Here is a 4,711-nt window from a genome sequence, read left to right on the forward strand (position 1 = left end):
ATATTCCGTTTGTTCTACTAGTGGTTATCTTTACACATTTCTAAGATAAGCAGATAGTGTCATTATTTTTTAAATCCCAAAGTACAATCTGTAATACTTAATAATCATTTTCATTCTCTCTCTCATTCTGTTTTTAACACTCTTTTTTTTAAGAGGCAAGAAAGATGGGAACAGAGATTTAAAGAATTTGATCTTAGAAACATATTTACATTTTTCTAACAGTCTAACCCTCTTCAGCACAAGAAGAGAACTGGAATGTGCTTCTCCTGACAAAGCAATAGGGTGTAGAGGTGGTGAGCAAGGACTCCAGAGTCAGGCTGCTCGGGTCTGAACCTGGCTCGGCCACTAATTACTCTTAAAAGTCAGAATGGCTTTCGGCCACAGTTAGACCCTACTAGAAGGGTCAGGATGGCTTTAGGCCACAGTTAGACCCTACTAGAAAGTACTGACTTTATTTTTAGGTGAGGCAACCCTTGGTTGACCTCACAGATTGCAAGGACCTTGTCAGCTTGCAATCCCTTATTTTTAAATTTGTTTACACCTACAGCACCTGGTCTTTCTAGGTGGTCTCCCATCCAAGTACTAAACAGGCCTAGACTCTGCTTAACTTCCGAGATCAGACGGGATCAGGCTTGTTCAGGGTAGCATGGCTGTAGACCTGACATTTTTAAATAAAGTGTAGCCTTGTACCTGCACACATACATGTGAGAGACTCAGCGGCCAACACGGACAGCAGCATCCTTCCACGGTGCCCAGGTCCCCAAATCTACAAGGTTTAGTCTGAGGATGGTAGTTATTCTCTAAGGTAATGTCCCTTTGTGTGGGTGTGGCCTCTTTAAATGCAACACCCGAGCCTCACCGTTTTCCCTTTCAGCACAGGGCAGGGCAGGACAATTAGGAGCTGTTCAGGAACAGAGGCCAAGGCCCAGGTTGGGGACAGTGGGAATTCAGGGAAGGCTATACCTGGTAGGTAAGAGTGTGAGAGTACCCTGGCTCGGGAGAGGTGGCCACAGGCTGGGGCTGGACTGGGGGGACTGGAAGCTGCTACCAGAGTATCTGGGATCTTTTGATCTAACATTCAAGTATTTTCATCAACTCTAAACAACGTGGACATCATTCATTCAGCTAACATCTACTGAGCACCATGTGCCACACACTGTACGAGGCTGGGACGGGTGTGTACAAATGTAAGAGCTCTGACAGCTGGAATTCTGGAGGCACAGAAGAAAGGGACCTGCCCCAGTGGAAGGAAGGCTTCCAGGAGGAGGTGATGCTGCTTAAGACCCAAAGTCTTGGGAGAAGGGGTCTGACTGGCTGCGAAGCTTTGGCCAGGGGAGGGTGGAGCATCTTGATGACAGTTCCTCCACAACTGAGTCCAGGGGAGGAGAGCAGAGACCCTAAAGGGAACGAAGGCTGCCAGGAGGAGGGGACACTGGACAGGCAAAAACGAAGCAAAGCAGGCTGTGGTCTGGGTCCACTGTCCTGGTCCTCTGGACTCCCCTGGATGCCCTTCCCAAAGTTTGGATCTGAAACCTGCCCTCCAGTCGTTTCCCTGTCTCACCTTCATTAAATACGTGTAGGCAGGATTTCTTTTCTTTCCATTTTAGCAAATTCGAAAAACATTAAATACACAAAGTGAAAATAATGACTTCTATTCCTAACACCTAAATTAACCACTGCTAACATTTTGGCAATCTGATTCCTATTATTTCCCCATACATATCCCCTCCCCCCATTGGTGAATAATGAAATGTCTTCAATAATTTGCTTTATAAGACAACTGCCTAGAACCAACTGGTAGAAGGTCGCAGGTTATAATGGATGGATGATGCGGACAGCGCTCAAAGCATCTGATCAATTTTAACATCACTAAAAGTGGACTAGATGTTACGTGCCTTCTGGAGGGATGAAACAGAAGTACCAGCACCGACCATGAAATCTTCTTGCAAAAAAACTAAACCTGTATCTAAAGAAGACTCTAGATCTAACTACCAGTTTACAAGAACACTGACGATGGAAGGATATATTCAAAACACCCCAAAGATATTAGCCAAATCCAGAATAAGGACAAATTCTAGAGGACAAATAACTTGGTTTCTTCAACAAGAAAATAGCACTTAAAGGGGGTTCTTTATTATAGATTTAAACAGATTTAAGACATTTCAACCAAATGTAATGTGTGGAAATTTTTGAACCCTAATTCAAACAAAACAACAGTGAAAAGATGTTTTTGAGACAGAGGATTGAATACAGACTAGATACTAGATGGTATCGAGACTAATATCCTGTAGGGGTACATAATGAAGTGTTGACAGGCAAAATGATAAGATGCTTAAGATTCACATTAAAAACTCAAGCAAAAAAAGAAAAAAAAGGGAGAGGAAAAAAGTGGAGCAGGGAATAACTGAAAAAAGGATGGCAAAAATATTGAAATTTTGAAGCTGGGTGATAGGTAAAAAGGGATTTATTTTTTTATTCTCTATTGAAGGTATATTCAAAAATGTCCATAATAAAATATTCAAAAAGTTTGTAATAATAAAGATTCACATATTTGTCTCTCCATCAGTGACTGCTTCTCTAGCTTAAATACCTAGAAGTGGAATTCCTAAATGTAAGGAATAAGAATTTTTACCTCGACTGGAAATTACCAAATTTCTCTCCAGGTGTTTGTAATGAGGGAGTTCAGGACACATTACCCTCAAATACGGCTCCTTGGCATAGTGAATGTTTTAAGCTGAAGGAATTTGGGAAATGGCAGGTGTAGGAAGGACTTTCTGACCTTCCCCTGAAGCAGGTCATGAGACCCTCATGTGAGAGGTGTCCCTGTATAAGTGGAAGAAAGAGACATCTTTATCTGCAAGACACTGAGAGGCATCTGAATAAACAGGCATCGCGGTTCCCACTGTTTACTACACTTAGCTCATGCCCCTTTCCATCCCATCATATTTTCCACAACTCTCGACTCTTCATCAAACTTAGAAAAACACTTCAGTTTAACCACTTCTTCGGGCCTTCGTTTCCCCACGAAAGCTCTCATGTCACATAAAACATATTCTATGTTTTTATGTTTTCCTCTTGTTAATCTGTCTTTTGTTACAGGGGCCCTACCCTAGAAATTAAAAGGATAGAGGAAAACGATATAGTTCCTCCTCTACAGTATAACAATTTGTAGTTTTACCAGGATTTTCCCTAAAATCCTGAAACACTTGTTTGATGTTTTAATTTGTTAATCAATGAATACAAAAACAGTATCTTATTTTAAAAATTTTATTTCCCTAATGATTGTAGAGCATTTCTTCGTATTTTTATGTGCTAAATTTCTTCTGAAAATTGCTGTTCAAATCCTTGGCCCATTTTTCTATTTGTCTTTTTCTTATTGTAGTTCCTTCATAATCTGATATTTTTGTTGTTACAAATATTTCTTCCCAAATTGTTCCTTATCAATTTTTTAAAAAGAGACTCTCCCATCCACAAATTTTAAATTGTAAAGGGGTCAAACATGTCTTAATTTCATGTATGGATTTTGCTCCAGATACCTCAAGAATGACATTCATATCTTATTACTGATTTTAATAAAAATGCTTAATTTTTGTAATTGTTTATTTCACATTTTTACAGATAAGCTTTGTCTAAAACATTATGTTTTTCGTCTGTTAGTTTGACATATTTCCTTACCTTGAAATATCCTTGTATTCCAGAGATAAGTCCTACTTGGTCAATATTCTTCTACTATATTACTTGATTCAACCTGCTAATATTTTATTTGAACCTTGAACCTTGCTTCTTTGTTCATAAGTGAAATGGTTGGAGTTTTTTAGTTGTCCTTGATCAGTTTTCTTAAAAAATTAGGCGGGTCTTGTAAGTTAGGTAAAAGTATTTGGTGAGGTACTAAATCTAAAATATGTAGGTAGATCGTTCTTCCTAATTCTCCTTCCTCCCCAGTTTGGGACTTTCAGAAGCTAGGCCCAGGGCAGGGCCCCTTACTCAGGACTAACCTTGCCCACTCCCCAAAACACACATATTCCAAAGCGCCCTTTTTCAAACCCCAATGTGGGGATAATTCCTAGGATTATCCTACTGTTGGGTCTACTGGTGCTAATGGTCAGAGCATGTTAATGATTTAACTCAAATACAACTAAGAGACAGTATTAAGTCACTGAGGATGAAAATCAGTAGCCCTGGACGAGTGCCTTAACCTCCGTGAGCCTCAATTTCCTTAAATGTCAAAACTACTAATATATAATTTACAAGTTTGAGAAGTCCACGATAAAAGGTACGAAAAAGCTACCAGTACAGTGCCTGACACAAAACAGGTATTAATGAGTTTTAGCTATAACCATGACGCTATCGCTAACTGCTTCGATGACACCTTGAAAAGCGGGTGGGCAGCGGGCCGAATCTTTTGGTCCCACCGCCTGCGGTTCGGGTCTCCTTGTAGGGTGAAAATGGCGGTAGTACTAACACGTACCCCACTGAGGGGCGACGGCCTAACCGGATTAACGGCGGTGAGCGCCAGGAACCTACCCTGGCTCGCGAGCCCACAATTAATGGCTGTTTTTATGACCGCTGTTTACTTTCTACCGCCCCACGGGTAGGAGAGCGACGGGCTGTGTGACCGACGACCCTGAACTTGGAGGGGCCTGCGCCTCCTCCCGGGCCAACCTGAGGCGAACGATGGGCCACCGGGGCGGAACACAACGGCGGAAAGTCG

At 41.4% G+C, this 4,711-nt stretch overlaps 1 pseudogene; it reads right to left on the reverse strand.

Moving 5' to 3' along the window:
* Positions 1-538: 538 nt before the first annotated feature.
* Positions 539-658, reverse strand: LOC120597301 (uncharacterized; annotated as a pseudogene).
* Between the last annotated feature and the right edge of the window lie 4,053 nt (positions 659-4,711).

The sequence above is a fragment of the Pteropus medius genome, unplaced genomic scaffold (assembly GCF_902729225.1).
Source record: "Pteropus medius unplaced genomic scaffold, Ma_sr-lr_union100, whole genome shotgun sequence".
Lineage (NCBI taxonomy): Eukaryota > Metazoa > Chordata > Mammalia > Chiroptera > Pteropodidae > Pteropus > Pteropus medius.